The following is a 21,069-nucleotide window of genomic DNA, read 5'->3' as shown; positions in this document are numbered from 1 at the left end:
AACTTTGTACCAGATTTCATATCATACTTCAATATACTTTTAAGCACTTATAACCCAAACATGCAAACATACTACGGAGCATATTACATGAAAACCTAGATAACATATTAAAGCATAAATCGTCTTTTCTTCATGTAATCTTCAAGACTTGAATCTTCCTTGAATACTTCTATTATGAGCAAACAATCTTTCTTCGAAATATCTTCGAAAGGCTTCTATGCTCCAAGTCTTGGAATCAACTCAACTACTGCACATGTAACATGGTTAATGCACAATAAAGAGTATGTGACTGCTTTTCCGCATAGCAGTCAAGGAAACGGTTCATACTGGTTCCCCACCAGTACATAGCACATTTATCATCTAACTGTTTCCTGTATATAGATAAGTTAGTTCAATAGATAACTCATATAATCAATAACTTATCTAGGAAAACAGTGTTCTATTTTAGTTGGTTCCCCCAACTGTATTGAACACTTTCAAAGACCTGTTTCCCTTAGCTGTTTGTCATCATTCAAAACTATCAATCAAAACCTAAGGAACTCAACAAATTCCCCCTTTTTGATGATGACAAACTCTTGAAGTTCTTGAACCTGTGGACATGCTCAAAAAGAAAACCGTCAAAAACTTCAAGGACTCAAAACTCTTTGGAAAAAGTCAGTTAGGCTAACTGGTCCCCTAAACAGAAAATAGAAAATACGAAATAAAAAGACTCAAACTGACTCAATCTAAACTAGCTAAACCTCAAACTGACTCAATCTAAACTAGCTAAACCTTAGGCTTCAACTTCAAACTACTTCCCCCTTTTGGCATCATTAAAAAGTATCCACAAGTAAAAGCAATGTGCACAAGTTAATGTGCTTATCCATACAATGGCATCAACCACCATTCAAGCATTATGCTGCAAAAAGAGATTAGTCAAACAGTTCATACCATAGCAGAGTTAGTAGTTCATACAAGCCAACAAAGATCAACCAAAGGAGCCCAAATCCATCCAAAAAGAAAGTGCATGGAATGAGAGAGAAGTAGACAGACCAACAAAATCAGTTATTTTAGAATAAACATGAGGGTGAGGAAACAAGAACAGAAACAGCATCACTCCTCATCATCATTCTCGTTCCCTTCCTCCTCCTCGAACTTTGCAACATCTTCTGTATTATCATCTGATTCCTCTTCATCCTTGTCACCATGCTCTGCTTAAACCAAAATCATTATATTACTAAGCATATTCTTGTGATTCCCCAATCTGTTTCAAAACCACTTCCTGACCTGCTGGTTCCTCTATTTTTTTTTTTTTTTTATAAATCATGAGAGATCCGCACTTATTCATAAAGTTCTCCTTGTTGCATAACGAGTACAAGACTAGCATCACATCAATCAAGCAAAGACCTCCACCCTTTTGTGGTGTGAAAGGTTCTTGCTGGTACCCTTTTTCTCTTGGTTTCCGGAAGAGAATTAATGGACTGTTCCTCCTACACCTTCTCAGTGAACTTCTTTAATGAAGATTGAGTTACTCTACTTCGTACCATGGTCTTAACAATGAGTGTCTCCTCATTATAACCAACAATCTCTATTTCATCCTCTTCACTCTGACTTTTCCGAATTTCCTCCAACTTCGGGCTTAAGAACATTTGAGCTTCCTTCTGATGTTCCCCCTGAGACTGAGCTGGTTCCTTGAGTGAACAGTAACCGAATGAACAATGATGAATTTAAAGCATACGAAAGAGAGAAAGAGAATTTCGAGTGATGATGATTGATGATCTGCACAAAGGGTTAGTGTATATTTTTAACAATGAAGCACAAAGAGAGAAGAAGGAAAGAAAAGAGTTAGTTGAGCCAATAAAAAGCAACTGTAAAGGATATTTTTTTTATTGAAATCAAAAATTTGGTAATTATCTTTTACCATAATTATCTCAACCAACTATAAATAAGGCATATGATATGTTTGCCTTTTATATGGGATTAAATAACTGAAATAAGATAAATTCCTTCCAAAAGGAAATATCTTATAGTAATCTTCCGAAAATAAAAGATATTATCGGATGACATATCAGAGCTGGTCTGCTGTTTCCCTTTGCTGGTACCTGTATAGAACCATGTCACGCTGTTTCTGGCAATTCAGCCTGATTTCACCTGTTTCTTACAACAATGATTCTCAATCCTTTTGAGATTTTGAACCATCTACACAACACTTGAAAGATATCAACATAAGTATGTACACACACTATACAAGAGAATACCATTCTAACCAATCATTGAAGGAAGTAATTGAAGCCAATACCTAAAATCTAACTAGACCTAAAAGGACTCTTAACCTACAAAAAGACTCTCTACACAAAGGCTTTGTGAAGATATCAGCAATTTGATCTTCACTTTTACAAAACAACATCTCCACCAATCCTTTTTCCACATTGTCTCTTAAAAAATGGTGTCTTATTTCAATGTGTTTTGTCTTGGAGTGTTGCACAGGATTCTTTGAAATATTGATTGCACTAGTGTTATCACAAAAAATAGGAACACTTTTATAAATAACACCAAAATCTTTCAGCTGGTTCCTTATCCACAGTAGCTGGGAACAGCATGAAGCTGCAGCTATATATTCAGACTCTGCTGTGGATAGGGCCACTGAATTTTGCTTTTTAGAACCCCATGAAATTAGACAAGAGCCAAGAAAGTGTGCCATACCTGATGTGCTCTTTCTATCAACTAAGAAACCAGCATAATCTGCATCTGTGTATCCAATAAGATCAATGGTACTGCCTTTGGGGTACCACAATCCCAGATTTGCTGTTCCTACAAGATACCTAAGTATCCTTCTAACAGCCTTCAAGTGAGATTCCTTTGGATTGCTTTGAAACCTAGCACACAAACCAACAGAAAACACAATGTCAGGTCTACTAGCTGTTAGGTAAAGTAGAGAACCTATCATTCCTCTATAAAGAGAAGCTTCAACATCTTTTCCCTTAAGATCAGCATCTAATTTTGTAGATGGGGGAACAGGTGTATCATAAGCTTTGCTGTTCTCCATGCCGAATTTTTTCAGCAACTCTTTTAAGTACTTTTGTTGATGGATCATTATTCCATCATCCATTTGCTTAATCTGCAGCCCTAGGAAGAATCCTAGTTCTCCCATCATGCTCATTTCAAATTCACTCTGCATAAGATTAGCAAATTCATCACATAAAACCTGATTAGTAGCACCAAATAAAATATCATCAACATAAATTTGTACTACAATCAAGTGTTTCCCCCTGGTTCTTATGAACAAGGTCTTGTCTACTGTTCCCCTCTTGTAATCATTTGCCATCAAGAAATTGGACAATCTTTCATACCAAGCCCTCGGAGCTTGTTTCAACCCATATAATGCTTTGTCCAACTTGTACACATGTTGGGGGAACAGTGCATCTTCAAAACCAGGTGGCTGCTCCACATATACTTCTTCCTTTAAATATCCATTGAGGAAGGCAGTCTTTACATCCATCTGAAACAGCTTAAAATTCATGTGAGCAGCATAAGCAATTAAAATCCTAATAGCCTCTAGCCTAGCTACTGGTGCAAACGTCTCATCATAGTCAATTCCTTCTTGTTGATTGTACCCTTGCACCACTAGCCTTGCTTTGTTTCTGACTATAGTACCAAGGTCATCTAACTTGTTTCTAAAGACCCATCTAGTGCCAATGACTGATCTTTCCTTGGGACGGGGAACCAGGTGCCAAACCTGGTTCCTCTGAAACTGATTTAACTCATCTTGCATAGCTAGTACCCAATCAGGATCAGTCAATGCCATTTTATAGTCAGTAGGCTCTACATTAAACAGGAAAGAATAGAAAGCACAAAAGTTTTGAAAAACATTTGTTCTCGTTTGAATCCCCTTATTTATATCACTAATTATTTGATCAGTGGGATGAGAAGATTGATATCTATAACTTTTAAAATTAAGACTGTTTTGTGCTTTCTCATTAAGTTGGGAACCAGCATGTTCATGGATCTCTCCTTCTTCTGAGGAGCCAGGAGGATTCACATTCATGCTGTTTCCTCTATCATTACTTACCTCAGGTTCAGGGGTGGTACCTTCTTCTGTTCCCCCTGAACTCATTACCTGTCTATTATTTGAGGAACCATCAGGACTTGGTTCCCCTTCAGAGTCCTCATTATCTTCATTTTCTTCTCTAGGCACTTCATCATTATCATCTGGTGGAGTATTTGGTAGGCCTAGATCTGCTTGCACTTCATCCGTGGGACCAGTATACTGGTTCCCCGTGAAATCCATCAATCCAATCACTTCATCAGGTTGTACCTGCGCAATCTCAGAAGACATGTTAAATTCATCAAAAATGACATGGACACTCTCCTCAACACAAAGAGTCCTTTTATTGAAGACTCTATATGCTTTGCTGTGAGAAGAGTATCCAAGAAAGATTCCCTCATCACTTCTAGGATCAAACTTATCAAGTTGATTCTTCCCATTATTATGCACATAACATTTACATCCAAAGACACGAAAGTATGTGATGTTGGGCTTTCGACCTTTAAGAAGTTCATAGGGAGTCTTATTTAACTTTGGTCTAATGAGACCTCTATTCAATATATAGCAAGCAGTGTCAACAGCTTCTCCCCAAAAACTCTTTGGGAGACCACTCTCAATGAGCATCGTCCTCGCCATCTCCTCAAGAGTTCTATTCTTCCTTTCTACAACACCATTTTGTTGAGGTGTTCTAGGGGCTGAGAAGTTGTGATTAACTCCATGTTCCCTACAATAATCAATAAAGTTAGCATTATCAAATTCAGTACCATGGTCTGATCTTACCGAGACCAGCTTGTGGGTGAGCTGGTTCTCCACTTGTTTCACCAATGTTACCCATTCTTCAAACGTTTCATCCTTTGTGTGTAACATCATTACCCAAGTGTACCTAGAATAATCATCAACCATAACACAGACATATCTATGACCTCTTCGACTTTGTACTCTCATGGGACCACACAAGTCAATATGTACAAGTTCGAAGGGTCTGCTGGTACTCATAATAGTTTTAGGCTTAAAAGAAATTTTGACCTGTTTCCCCCTTACACATTCAGAACAAACTTTATCAGCTTCATACTTAATGTTAGGAAGGCCTACAACTAAGTCACGTATTTTAAGTTTGTTTAGAAGTGTTAGGCTAGCATGTCCAAACCTCTTATGCCAAATCCATTGATTATTGTCAGAAACAGCTCTCAAACAGATGGACTTGTCTTGAGGGATTTTATCTAAGAAGGTGATGTAAACATCATGCTTCCTGGTTCCCTCACATACAAGTTCTCCTGTTTGTGAGTTAACTATGTGACATAGGTTGGCTTGAAACTCAACTCTATTACCTTTGTCACATAATTGAGAAATACTCAAGAGATTATGTTGCAAGCCTTCAACATAATAAACATCATCTATTGCGTTAGAAAGTGTCTTACCAACCTTACCTAAACCAGTGATGGTTCCCTTGCTGTTATCCCCAAAGGTGACACTTCCTCCATCAAAGGCCACTAGTGAAAGGAATTGATCTTTATCCCCGGACATGTGTCTTGAGCAACCACTGTCCAAATACCAATAGGTGTCTCCCTTCACTCTAGCCTGCAAGAGCAAATCAAACATTAGATTTAGGAACCCAAACATACTTGGGTCCCTTTTCAACAATATTAACAACTTGTTGATCCTTTCTTCTCCAAACACACTTTGCACCCTTGCTGTTCTTATTAGCACTAATTTTCTTAGCTGGACATTCATGTATCTTATGTCCATTTTTACCACAATGAAAACACACATGCATCTCTTTAGTCATGACATACTTGCCTCGTTGATATTCTTTGATCCAGGTGGTTTCTCTGGGAGACCAGTTAGTCCTGGTTCTCTGTCTAGTATAACCGAGACCAACTTTTCCTCTGTTTCCTCTTGATGAAGTCAGGTAATTTAAGGATTTTTGAGCATTCAATAATTTGTCCACATGTCTATGACTATCATTAAGTTCTTTTTCTCTGGTTTCAAGTGTCTTAGTCAACAATTCGTTTTTCTCTTTAAGAAAATCAAAGTTACTTTTTAAAGCTTCGAATTGTAGATTATACGGTCAATAGACATGTCAACAACCACTGGTTGCTTGTCCTTTTTCAGTTGATTGATTTCCGCATGCAAATCACAAATATTACTTTCATACTTATCAATCATATTACTGACATCTACACTGGTACCTGTAGGGGAAACAGTGAACTGTGCAGCTTTAAGTGAAGCAATTTCCTTGTGAGAATTTTCCAGGTTGTAAGCCAATGTTTCAAAGGCCTTCAACAAGGAAGTTCTAGTACATGAATTTGCTTTACTTATAGCTACTGAAAAATCAAGAGTATCACTAGTGGTTGATAAGTCTCTAGGGAACCAGGAGGTCAGATCCTCTTCACCATCAATTGGTTCAAACGATCTTTCCTTTTCTAGTTCCACTTTACACTTGTCCAATTCAACCTCTAGTTCTGCTACTTGATTTTTTAGTTCATAACAGACTCCTTCTAGATGATCACAGCTAGCAATAGCAATATTACATTCACCACTTTTTTCTTTTAATTCTCTTTTGCAAATTATGTATGTTTCACTTAATTTATAGCATTCATCTAGTAAGGAATCAATACAAGCAAGCATATTTTCTCTATCATATTCATGCATATCTTCTCTAATTTGCTCTAAGCTTACCTTGCGTTCATGTAGTACATCCTTCTTTGCCATAAAGCATTTGTTGAATGTACTGGTTCCCCCTCTGGTTCCTGGACCAGTGTTGTTTTCCTTGATGTTTGTAAAGGCAGTTAGGCAAACATCTGAGTTGGGTGATCCTTCTTCTTCATCTGACCCTGAGTCAGAGTCTCCCCACATGGAAGCTATCATGGCATTCTTGTATGCTTGTTTATCTCCGGATTTAGACTGTTTGTCATTCCACTTAGGACAATCTCGAATAAGATGTCCTTTTTCTCCACACTTGAAACATCCTGTAGAAGAAGAATTAGAGTTAGATTTTTTATAGTTTTTAAAATGCTTACCTTTGAAATTCTTTCTTTGATCTCGAAGAGATCTCTCAAATCTTTTTGCAATCATGCTAATTTCATCTTCATCATCTTCTACTGTTCCCTTAAGCGCCATGCCTCTTGCTGGTTCCTTCTCAGACTTAGAGTCAATCAGCATATCATGAGTCATAAGGGAACCAATCAGCTGTTCCAGAGACAAGGTAGACAGATCCTTTGCTTCGTATACTGCTGTTACCTTGGCTGTCCATGCATCTGTTAAACTACGCAATAATTTTCTCACAAGATCCTCGTCAGATAAATTTTTACCAAGAGATCTAAGATCATTTACAATAGTCATAAACCTACGAAAGCAATCATTGATTTTTTCATTTTTATTCATGGCAAACAATTCATATTTAGACATGATTAAATCAATTTTAGACCGTTTTACCTCACTGGTTCCCTCAAACGCAAGTTCAAGGGTGTCCCATATCTCCTTAGCACTACTGCAGCCAGATATACGATTTGTTTCGGTCTCACCTATTGCTTGTTGTAGTATTGACATTGCCTTAGCATTCTTCTCCAGCAACTTGTAATCAGCAGTGACCAATTCGCTATCTTTCTTGGGAACCTGGTTCCCCTCAACATCTGTCTTGAGAATGATATTAGGACCATTTTTAACTACGAGCCAGCATTCATAATCAATACCCATGATAACATTCTGGATCCTGTTCTTCCACCAAGCATAATTATTTCCATTAAACTTGGGTGACTTGTTGTCATAACCGATTGCACTTAATTCTTGAGTACTCATTCTTAACTCCTCTAGATGTTACTCTTTCGAGAAGCTTAGGCTTTGATACCAATTGAAGGTTCAATGGGCACTCAAGAGGGGGGGGTGAATTGAGTGTTAAGTAATCGTTGGCTAATTTTGCTTCTTTTCGGATTATGTGTGAGGAACCAGTTGTGCTGGTTCCCGTACGCAGCGGAATATAAATAAGCAATAAAGAAGACAACAAATTTAACGAGGTTCAGCCAACTCAGGCCTACGTCCTCCTATCCTAAGTCCTTTATTAATCTACTCCGAAAAACAAAGACAAAGAACACTCTACTGTTTCCCTACTCCGGGAACCAGTCTATCCCACACTCTACTCCGAGTGTGCTCTCGACTTACACTCGTAAGCCCAATGTGTTTGAACTCACAAACACTCACCCAGCCTTTAACCCCTTTGTTAAAGACTCAATACAAGAATCAAGAACTCTCCTTTGATCTCACTTCTACGAAGCTAATTAAGAGAAAATGTTTTTGTACTAGAATGCTCTTGTATATGACTTGATGAATGGGATTAGTGCTTAAGTATATGCTCTCAAATAATTGCTCTTTTTAATTTCTGGAGAGGCACACGAAATATGTGAAATAAGATGAGTTTATATAAGCTTAGATTCCTAAAACCTAGTTTCCTTAAATCACACAATCTTAGAGAATAAGATATATTGTAATTTTAGGAAAGTATTTATCTTATTTGATTTAATCACAAAGATAGAATCAATTAAGATAAATACTCCTAGTTTTTAGGTAACCAAGAATATTTCATCTTATTTCCAGCTGCACAAAATATTTTCAAAATAATCTTTTCGAAAAAATCTTTTTGTAAAATCTTTTTCCAAAACGGCAGCTCGAATATTTCGTACAGTGAACCTGGTTCCCCGACCTGGTTCCCTGAATTGAAACATGTTATGAAACCTGTTCCAACTTTGTACCAGATTTCATATCATACTTCAATATACTTTTAAGCACTTATATAACCCAAACATGCAAGCATACTACGGAGCATATTACATGAAAACCTAGATAACATATTAAAGCATAAATCGTCTTTTCTTCATGTAATCTTCAAGACTTGAATCTTCCTTGAATACTTCTATTATGAGCAAACAATCTTTCTTCGAAATATCTTCGAAAGGCTTCTATGCTCCAAGTCTTGGAATCAACTCAACTACTGCACATGTAACATGGTTAATGCACAATAAAGAGTATGTGACTGCTTTTCCGCATAGCAGTCAAGGAAACGGTTCATACTGGTTCCCCACCAGTACATAGCACATTTATCATCTAACTGTTTCCTGTATATAGATAAGTTAGTTCAATAGATAACTCATATAATCAATAACTTATCTAGGAAAACAGTGTTCTATTTTAGTTGGTTCCCCCAACTGTATTGAACACTTTCAAAGACCTGTTTCCCTTAGCTGTTTGTCATCATTCAAAACTATCAATCAAAACCTAAGGAACTCAACAAAAATGTAAATACCAAAAGAAAAGAGGACATGCTTATCAAACAAGACTCAGAAAGCCATGGGCTACCACTATGTACCCCAACCCATAATTGTCAATACTCAAGAAGTGCACCCTTTCCAGAGTTTTATTGCTCATCCAGGTTTCACTTTACGTGATTACAAGTTTAATTAATAGCCGACTCATTCAAGTAAATCATACATAATAATCATACATATAATTCACTTTTAATCTTATTTAGGACAACGATGATCACATCACAAATTGACCTTTAATTCCTTTAAATTCCAAATTACCAAAATTGTTGAACATAGTCAACCCACCTAGCCATTTCGGCTTAATCCACCTTTACTCAATATACTAACAAGTCATGCTTGAGTAACAAAAAATAATAATAACCTCATGGAATAATTAATAAATTCATTCCACTTAACAATTCAATTCCAATCCTTTAATAATCCAAATGTGGTTAACAATCCAATCCAATAAAAATATGCTTGTATGAACATTCCATACAAACAATTAATCCAATATAATTCAACATGCTTGCATCCATAATTCCATACAAACATAATCAATTCACCAAAACACGTCTCATAAACATAAGCGCATGAATTAATTCGATGTTTAACCAAACAATTTCCATCCAAGAGTTCACTAGACATGAAACTAAGTTCCTTCCTTTTTTGTACCTAAACATGATACTACTTACAACGAAGTAGACATGTACGTACCTCGTATAAACAATCATTTGTGCCACTTTTAATCAATTAAAAGTCTCCTAGGGAATAATCACCTCCTAGAAAACAATCAATAATCAAATATTAATTCTCAAACTAATTTCCAGCAATATAACTTGATTTAAAACTCATTAAAACATCTTTAAAAACATGTTTTTATGCTTAATTAATCATTAGAAGTACAATAGGTACAAAAGCCCCAATTAATTGATCATTAGAACCTTAAAATTCCAATTTAATTAAACTAAAACCCTAGGTTTTAATATCACAAAATCTAAAAATTTATAACATTTATATAATCTGAAATTATAAAATTAAACCACCAAAAACATGAAATTGGTACTAAATAAACTAATTTCAAATAATTAAATTAAACCCGAAACAAATTAATCAAGTATTAAGCAAAATAAAAAAAAAATATAAAGAAAACAAAGGAGGAGGGAGAAGAGTGATAGGCCACGTGGGCTAGTGGGTCGTCGGCTGGAGTGGCAGTAGCGCCGGCGGACCGGTGGTTGGCGTCAGTTCCGGTGGTATGTGGTGGCAGCAACAACAATGAGCAATGCTCACGTATGGAGGAGGGGGAAAGAAAGAAAAGAAGAAGAAAAATAAAAAGAAAAGAAAGGAAAAGAAAAATAAAAGAAAAATTAAAATTAAAATAAAGGAGAAAGAAAATAAGACTAACCTTTTTCTGTGGGGAAAAATTTGGGGATTCATGGGATATTTATAGGAGAGAGAGTGGTAGGGTAAAATTGGGCCTCATGAAAATAATGGGCCAATGAAATAAGCAAATGGGTTAGACTTTGTTTTTATGATCATGGATTTTAGGATATAGGTTCATAAAACAATTTGGACTAAAATAATTTTTGACCCAAATTAATCATTTGAAACTTCAAAATAAAATTATGGAAAAATACAAATAAATATTATAAATAAAATAAAATTTCATTTATGAATTATTTAAAAATATGGGGGATTACACTCCATTTGTGGGAGTTTGTCCCCCTTTTTTTTTTTTTTTTTTTTGGGTTTTTCCAATTTTTTGGGATTTTGATTTTCGTCTATGGATGAGAATTTTATTTTTAGGGTCTTATAATAATTGGGAAGGTGATTTGGATTAATATGGGTTTAGGGTTTGTCATCAACTGTACGATCAAAACATCAGCGTAGATTGCGAAGGTTTCTACTTGAAAAGATACAAAGACATTGAAAACCACTGTTTGCGTCAAGTTTGAAGCGTTGGAGTGTGAGTTAAGCCAAATGTGCAAGTTAGTTAGATATTTTTTTTTTTTTTGAAGGGTTGTGATAATCTGTCATTTTTATAATTTTTTAATCTATAATTTAATTTGTAAATAATTTTTTCATGAAGGGTTGCATTAGGGTTTTTTCAATCAACTCCCATTTTTTTTTATATCATAATGCATTTTACATTCATTTATATTTCATCAATTTTCTTTGAAACAAGAAAGATATACTTTATTAGTCGTTTAACTTATTAATAATTTTAAAAAGAATATCTTGAACTATAATTAGTATTTTAGCATAAATTTAAAGAATTATAATAATTATTCATATGATTTTGATAAAAAGTTTAACCCATGCATTGAACAAGATAGAATTAGTTTTACATAATTATCACCATGTATCAGCCCGTGCTTAGTTATCATTGTATGTGGAACAACACTTGGTGAATTTTTGGAATGCTAAGTATCAATGACTATGCACATATTATTAGTGATATATATAGGATATTATATGAGATAACTTAAAACAATTCTATGACTTAAAATTCGATTCATTTAATAATAGCTTTAATATTTAATTCCATGACCTATTAGTATTCTTCCCAAATAATCTCCATTGTCTGTTAGCTCCTTAATTATACTCCATTGATGAAGAAGTTTTAAGTTCTTGTTGTCAACGAAATTCTTCGTAAATTGAAAGAAATTATTAACCAATTTTTCAAATTTCAACTTTTTTATGTTTGATTTAACAAAATTAGTGATGTTTTGTAAATCAATGAAATTATTAACAAATTTCATCATTTTTTTTTTGAAATTAAACTTATTTAAATTTCATGCTATTAGTCTTTTTAAATCCATATTCCAAAAACTTATATGAGTTATTCTAAACAATTAAATATGTTCCAAACCTTGACTTTTAATGTTTTGTAAACTAAACTGTTTCGGGGTTTTCTGATGTCCTGCGGGAGAGTTACAATTCCGAGACTGGAACCGTGCGCCTGTACCTGCAAAACAACGGAAACTCCGGGTGGTGGGAGCTCCGCCTCCGACGATCAAGTTAGTACTTGCTTTAGGAGTAATAAATGCGGAAAAAAGGTAAAGTGTTTTCTGTAGGTGAGAGTAATTAATTTGCTTCATTTTCCTTAATGAGGATTAATGATGATATTTATATGCCTTGGGATGCGTGCCAGTCCTAGGTTTAGGTCAACCTAGGGCTGATTGGGCTTCCACAAGTCTTTGGGCCTAGGTTGCCGGTTTTCCCATTTGGCATGGGGGAGGACACGTGTCATGTCATAACTGGTCCATGGTGGACTGATCAGCACCTAACACGTGGCAGGCTCCTATTGGCCCACGTGGCGGACACATGGCAGAACCTGATGGGTCCACTTGTCAGACGGTGATTGGTAGGGAAAAATCCCCTAGTCATAAACAAAGATTTACTTTGCTATAAAGACAATACCAAAAATAATAATTTCATATTCTTCTAATATAAATATTAATAGTATATAGAAAAAAAATTTAGATGGCACTAAATTCAAATTTTTAACTAGAGTTGATCAAAAGGAATTTTAATCCAGAACAAGGGTAAAATAGTTAGCTCGCTTGATTGGGTTGGATCGGGTCATGCCAAATTTTGGGCCAAAAAATATTGCCAAAAACATGCAATATTGGAGTGGGCTTAGCGGGTTTTTTTGGAGCAGACCAATAAAAAAATAACCAAAATGCTTAAAAATGTACGACCTTCGTTTCTTGTAATGTGCAACAATGGGATATTATATGTGAGACATAAAATATTCACATAATAAGAAATGGAGGTAGTATGTCTATATTGTCCAAGGCCCACGAAAAAATAAAAAATTTAGCCAAAAAGTTCTGTCTAAAAATAGGTCGGGTTTGACATGACTAATTTTGACCTAATACTTACATTATGAATCAATTTATATATATATTTTTCAAATATTATTGATTTTGATTGGCCCATGAAATTAAGACAACAATAATTTGTCCAGCTTTAACTTAACCTAAGGGCATCACACCTAATAAAATGACAAATTCTCTTTTTAAAAAGATCAAAATTGTTAATAATTATATAATTAGAAACTGTATAATCTTTATACCACCATGAGCCATTTTTACGCATTTACATTTGTATTTCAAGAAAAATAAAATTACTCAGTTTACAACAATTTCCAACTGTACGCATTTACATTTGCATTTACAGGAGAAACAAAATTGTCATTGCTTATACGGTTACCGTATTTTACAACAATATTGTTTCCTCGGTTACTCTCTTTACAAGGATAATTTATTGTATTCTGGATAGTTTAGATTACAAGGTTTTGAACACGTGACCCTAAAATGAAAAGTGAAAACACAATCAGGCCACCAATCCAATCCAAGATTAAATCAATGGTTAATGGTTCAGACTAAAAATAATAAAATTTTATGATTATCTTATTAAAATATTGTAACACCCTAGAAAATCCTTCCCTTTAAAATACGTGTTTTGCCCTTTTTAAAATATGAAGTAGGAAATTCTAAGACATTACCGCCACCATGATAACGGCTAAGGCAATTATCAAAGACACATAGCGGTAAGACTCGTTTCAAAAATCATTCAAAATGAAACTATCTTCAAAAGTCAAACCAAGCGAAAGTAAATTCAAACAAAAGTCAAACAAAGTCAACCTATAACTTGGAACCATTGTAGGCCCTTTCAAAACCCAAATCAATAGTTAGAACATTGTGTTTTTCTCACAAGCAAATATATTATAATCAAAGCAAATAAAACACGTCATATTCTTATAAAACTATGCAATATTCGCTCTTCACTCATGCCCCAACGTGAATATGCTTCATCACCTGAAAACCTTCTCTTTACTTTGTCCCCACTACATGCCATTGGAAATGGGTCATCGTATGTAGGGCCAAGATAAAGACAAGGTCGAACAAACATACAATCAGCAATACTGAGTACATAAGTGCAAACGAAGCACACTAACATGTTTACATCCTAGCATCACACAACATACCTTCTTGCACCTGTTTTCAAGCATACAACATACAACTCATATACAGCAAACAAGTTTAATTGCTTATTTAATTTGATTACGCATCGAACGGGTCCCCTCTAACCTGCCCCAACAATGGGGTACTAACACGGGAGCTAACCGTGCTAGTATAAAAGAACTACTCTTAAGTGGCAAAATTCCTGCGCATAATAAAAAGGAAAATACAACGTCATGTATTCACAGTAGAAATTATGATCAAATATAAAGTCACATAAACTCCCCCATATGTTCTTACTCAAGGTATATACGCTCCAAGAGTTTTGTGCGTAACCTCTTTCACTTTACGTTAGTTACATATTTTAGACTTGGTGATGACTCTCAATCCATAACACAACCAATCAACATAAATCATTCAAGTAACCAATCATTCCAATTCAATTCTTGAATATTTAGTGATCACATGTAATTTAATGTTGAATTCTTATAAAACAACCTCGGTGTAAAAACACCTTCAGTTCACGTAGGCACCACAATTTCTATCCCTCACTGTAAAAACACCATAAGTGCATGTAGGCACCGAATTATAAATTAATCCTCATGTACAAACACACTTACATAGCTCAATTTCCATGCTTATAGCATCCATAAAAATTATATGAATCATAACAAAATTTCCTTTTATATTCTAAACCAAATCAAAATAGGGTGTTTTGAGGGGTGGTAAGATAATTAATAACAATAAAAAGGACAATTAATCCTTCTAGGGGGCGTCTGGTTTGCAGAATATAAGTATGAGGTATGGGTTTAGAATGACTAAAACTCATACCATATGTTTGGTTGTCAAAAGTATGAATTTTAAACCCATACCTCAAACCCATGAGGTATGGGGTTTAGAAATCTTGGGGAGGAGGTAGGTTTGGCTTATTCCATTCCCTTAGGTATCAAATAAAAGGAGGAAATAGTGAGAGACTTCATTCCAGAATTGAACCAAACACATGGTATTAAGTATCAAGTTCCAACCCGTTACCAGCTTAACCCCATTCCTAATTCCACACCCATACCACTCTTCGAACCAAACACCCCCTTAATTATTCAAAAAAAACAATACAACAACTATTTGTTTTTTTTAATAACAATTATTTTTATAAATTTTTTAATAAAAAATTGAAGTTAAATCATTTTGTGGTTGTATATAATTTAATAATTTTTAGTAAGGGTGATAAGGAATCTATATGGAGGGAAACTTCCGCTAGGCTGATCGAAGTTCCAAGTGAGAAGGAATCTGTAAGGATGTTCATTAAGAACCTCCGAGAGAAGTATAAAAAAACATTTAAAATATCAACCTTTAAGCACCTTCAAAGCTGTCTATGACATAGACATTAACATCGAAGATGATCTCTTGAAGGCTAGTCATAATGGCAAGGGCAGGAAGTACGACAATCCTTCTTTCGCTTCTTCCCATAGCAACTGCATTAACAACATCGATGCCGATAAAATCTAGGCCCTTGATAAAAACGGTTCAAAAGCCAAGAAACCCACTTGTTGGAATGTCCTATGATGTTGCTTTCGATAGTCTCTATGATCAAGGTTTAATCAAACCTATTGGTCCCACTGAGGACCCAACACCAGAAAAGCGATCTTCAAGATGGAATCCTAATTCCTATTGCAAGTATCATTGAGGCAATGGTCATACCACAGATAAATGTTATAGGTTTCAAAACCTCATTCAAGACCTCATCGATGCAAACAAGCTTCCATTCCTTCCAGCCGACAAGAAGACCAAGTGATGATAAGCATAAAGCACGAGGCGGGCTCTAATGACAAGATTTCATGATTCTTTTTTTTTTTTCCCCTTTCCCTTAATAAGTCTAGCATAGGCACCCTTCATCTTCCTTAGATTTATTTCATGAGTTTGATTTTTTTTTTTTCTACTTTTTCCATTTCAATAACATGAGAATTTATTTCCTTGCATATGATCATTGCATTGGAAAAAAAAAACAAGAGTAAAAAATAAAGAAAAAAAAGTTCAAAAGTGAGCAACCTCAAGCATACAAGTATCAAGATTCAAATGTAAGGTTGCACTCCTTAGGGGGCTTATTTAGGGTCTTGAGCCTTTATCCCTTCTTCATCAACCTTTATCCTAACCCGTTACAACCCTTCAAAGACCTCCTTGAGGTATACATACACTTGTGTGAGGTTCGGCTAGAGCTACGTTCGGCTTGATACCTAACGGATACGTAGGCAACCTCACATTGGGGTGCGACCGTAATAATCATTTATAACATTCATATTCACATTCATGCATGATCATATCAAAGGATCTCTAATGTTCATCCCTATACATTTAGAGCTAGACTTGGGGGCTTAATCCCTACTTCATTAGCCTACCCAGCCTAAGAGTCACCAGTATTTGACTCTTCTTAAAATATCTTCCACACCCTTAGCCTTTGCAGCTTAACCTTAATGTCACTTTCACACACGTCACAAATACATAGCCAAATAATCCTTCCCTTAGGAACCCTTTGTCATGAAATCTTGATACAACCCTGAAGCATGCCTTGTCATCTTAGATCCCTCATTATCATAATCATCGTCGCATTACAAAGTATGAAGTACTTAGCCTCCACACCTAAGTTACCCAAATACTTTCATTATCGAATCATCAAAATTTGCACCATGAGATACAACATCAACGCATACACTTGATTAAGCTCATTCAACATGCATCATCACTTGATTCATTCTTTTCATCTTGAGGAAGTTCAAAAACCTTGTTTTTCACCAACACTCTACACTTTACCTCTTTTCCTTTTCAGGTCTTTCTTTTTGGGAGAAAGTCGGTACCCTCCACAAAAATGACGGAAAATCTTTGCTCTTTTGGCATTTTCGAGTGCACGAGCACAATCACAATACAATGCACACACAAGTCATGTACATTGAGTCATGTCATATCATCACATCGAGTTGAGTTTACACACGAGTCGTACGCATGACATACACATTGAGTCATGTCAAGTCATATCACATCGAGTTGAGTCTGCACACACGTGTCAAAACACATCGAATTGATTAAGTCACAAAATGAGTCAAGTACACCAAACCTTGAGTCAACTTCAAGCCAACCAACTGTCAAGGTCCTTTGGCAAAATTTGATTTTTTGCAGGGCTCAAGCACATCACCTATACGACAATTTTTCCAAAATTGGATTGTCATCTCAGTTGACAATGTTTCCAAGAGTGGATGGTCACGCACCTTCTTCATCTGGCAATTTTTCCAAAATTGGATTGTCATCTCCATTAGCAATGTTTCCAAGAGTGGATTGTCACGCTCCTTCTCCATTTGGCAAAATTTTCCAAGTTCGGATTGTCATAAATTCATCAAATCCTTGGCAATTTTTCCCGAGATTAGATTGTCATTCACCCGATTCCCTATGGCAAATATTTCCCAAAGGATTGTCGTGGGTCATTATCCAACTCAATACTTCAGCAAAGGTTCCCTGACGTGGATTGTCATTCATTTTAGTAGTGGCAAATTTTCCCGAGACGGATTGTCGATCGACGCTTTTTTAAAAATGTTCCAAGACGTGGATTGTCGATTGTGGCAATATTCTCCTAAAAGGTTTGTCGCATAACATTGGCAAATTTCTAAGGTGGATTGCTTTCAAGAGTTATGTCCCAAGGCGTGGATTGTCGATTGTAGCAAGTTCTTATGACGGATTGTTAAACAACATTGGCAACTCTTCCCAAATTAGATTTTGGAAAATTTTCCGAGATGCGGATTGTCATTTTATCGTTGCAACATTTCCTATGATGGATTGTTACATGGCATCGTCAACTTTCCCTGAACCAGATTGTTGCTCATCATTTAAGAATTGTGTTGGAAATTGTTCCTAAAGTGGATTGTCATCACCGCCAGATACGCATTTCTTAACTCCTTTATTTGTAGAATTAACGCTTTTCTGCAGGTATCGGCGTTATAAAAGGATGATTTAGGGTTGCAGGTCGTTTTGAATCATTCTCCGTCCCTATCGACTTACTTTGACTTTCGTTTTCGAAACTTACGTTTCTCCAAACTCAATCAAAGTGGGGGCTTCTGTAGACACCTGATTGTGTTTCCCCATAAACCAAACCCAGTGATGAGTGCATTTCACGTCTTTGATTATCGAGTTCGTTGAAGAGTTGAAGAGTCTCGTGAATTTCCCTTTAGCCTTAACCGTTTCTAACCTTTCCTTAAATGTTTTAATCCAAAATCTGATTATTTTGGTCCATAATCCTGGTCCAATTATTGTGTATCTGGATGGGGCTTGAAAAGAGCTTTCCAACGATATATTATAAGTCCAAATCCGAGTTATAACGAAGAAGTTATGGCCAAAATACTAAACCGAGCTCAAACCGAGCCTTACTTACGACCCAATAATCATGTGGAGGGGTCCATTAACCTTAACCTCATTCCTAAACCAATTAAGATTTATTACAAGCTTCTAGAATCCTCTAGAAGGTCGTTTTAAGTCCTAAATCCATTAGGATTTATTATTAGCTTTTAGAATCCTTTAGAAGGTTCTAATTTATCCTATTTTGAAAAGATAAAGACTTAAGAATTTTATATCTGATAAAACACTTGTTTTTCAATGATTTTAATTCTGATAAAATTAGAATACGTACGGAAATTTGATTAACCCAATTTGATTGGAAGTCAGATTCCGTATGGATTCTATCTTCCAAAAAGTATCGCTGAGTGATAGAAATATCGCGCTGCGATATGCATATCGCATAGCGATAGGCCTATTGCTCGGCGATAAATCTATCGCGTCGCGATAGAACCTGTTTTACTCCGAGTCTGACTCTTTTCAGATCCTTCGACCCTCTTTTTTCCTTATAAATAGAGGTTGTTTCACCCCGTTTTCAATCATCAACAAGCTTTATCACCAACAATCATCATCTAATCCCCTCTCTAAGCTAAAAGTTTCTCTCTCTTTCTTTCTTAGCCTAGCCTAAACACATCCCAACACCTTCTTGATATCATAGACCATACTTCCTTCACAAGCTTCGAATACTCCAAGTCAATCTCGTAGTTGCCTTCGACCTCGACGTGAAAGGTTGATAGTTCTGAGGGTTTGGTCCCTAATCTATATTTCAATTCTTATTTAACTTATTTGTTTTGATTTAATCTTTCTTTAAGTTACTAACATGTGTATTGTTTTGATAGAAAGAGATACGAGGCATCAAAGTAAGTAACTCGATTACTTGCATATCCTTTTGATATAGAAATCATGCTTAGAATATTATTAATATTTCTAATATCATGTTTAGGTTAAAGCTTTGATCTTTACTATTTAGTGACATGCTAGGGTTTGTTATTAATCTGTTTAGTATCATGCCAAGGATCTTGCTAATATTGTTTTGGTGATATTATGTTGTTTTGATTATGATGATGATTTGTTTTGTCAATTAATTAGTATATTGCTTGATTATTCATGATTATTGTTATTGCTTGATCACGCCCTTTCTTGCAGGTTTAAAGGGAATTTGTACTTGAAATCACGCCTAATAAGAAAATTAATAATTTGATTTAGGTTTAAATATGATTTTAATTCAAGTGATCGGCAATAATAGATTTATTTGTGCGTTAATAATCAACCAACATAGGTTAAACATGCTTAGGGCTAACTTGTTGGATGTATGTTGATCGGAAAGCGCACATGAATATCATAAGAATTAAGTAGAGGCCGATTTAGGGCGGGTTCAATCTCTTTTAGGTTGGATTCGTACCATCATCCCCGACTATCCGGTCATGGTTCCGGATCACTATGGAGTTAGCGACCTCCGTGATCGTGAACGGTGTGTAACCTTCACGCCCGTGAACAGTTTACAAGTTCCTAAAACTTGTTGGTGACTCTTTTATCTCTAGCTTCTTTCCCTTTGGACGCCATCATGCCTAAAAGCATGATCACAGTGGGGCTCAAGGTTGATGTTTGAAATATTCCCTACAACAGCATGTGTGTCTTTGTTAAGGATAATGGGCTCATTTTAATAACAAGTTACTAGCTAACCATTGGGAAATAAACCAGCTACAAAAGGGAATTAGCTTAGCAATGGAGAAGCTCTACAAGTGTGTTTTCTTTAGTTTTTTTTATCACTTTATATGTCCTTTTTAAACAAAAAATATACTTTATATTAATTTTACAATTAAGAGCAAGATTAATGCAGTACTTTAATCCATTGCCACATTAGTTATTAGGTTCCTTTTAATTTATAATATGTTAAGACTCTTTAAGACTTGATCAAAATTATCTCTTCATCCCTCAGACTCATTTTTTTTAATATTAATTAAATTATTAATTTTTTAAAAAAATAGAAAAAGTTGATTTAGTGTTAAGTTGATTCTTAAATTTTCAAAACTCCACTTCAGATTTTGTTAAGACCAAACTACATAAATGCGTAAAAAAAAATTAAGTCTTATCTTAAGACCACAAAATCAGAAATTGATGATGTCACCTAGAATCTTAAGACATAGGGCTAATCTTGCTCTTTAACATTAGAATAGTTTTGTTTTTGTTTTTAGTTATTATTATTTTAAAGTAGAAATGTTATTATTATTATTTTATTTTTATTTTTTTGATTGAAAAGGCACATTTCTTATTTTGTGAAATGGCAACCAGAAACACAAAAAAAAAAACTAACGGGTGCATGCATGTGATGGAAGGAATAGCAAGACTTAAGATGGATAAAAGAGAAATTAAGAAATTGGAAAATGGCAAACAAATACCGAGTATT

The sequence above is a fragment of the Chenopodium quinoa genome, unplaced genomic scaffold (genome assembly GCF_001683475.1).
Source record: "Chenopodium quinoa cultivar QQ74 unplaced genomic scaffold, ASM168347v1, whole genome shotgun sequence".
NCBI classification, from domain to species: domain Eukaryota; kingdom Viridiplantae; phylum Streptophyta; class Magnoliopsida; order Caryophyllales; family Amaranthaceae; genus Chenopodium; species Chenopodium quinoa.
Note: the sequence above shows the minus strand (reverse complement) of the source record.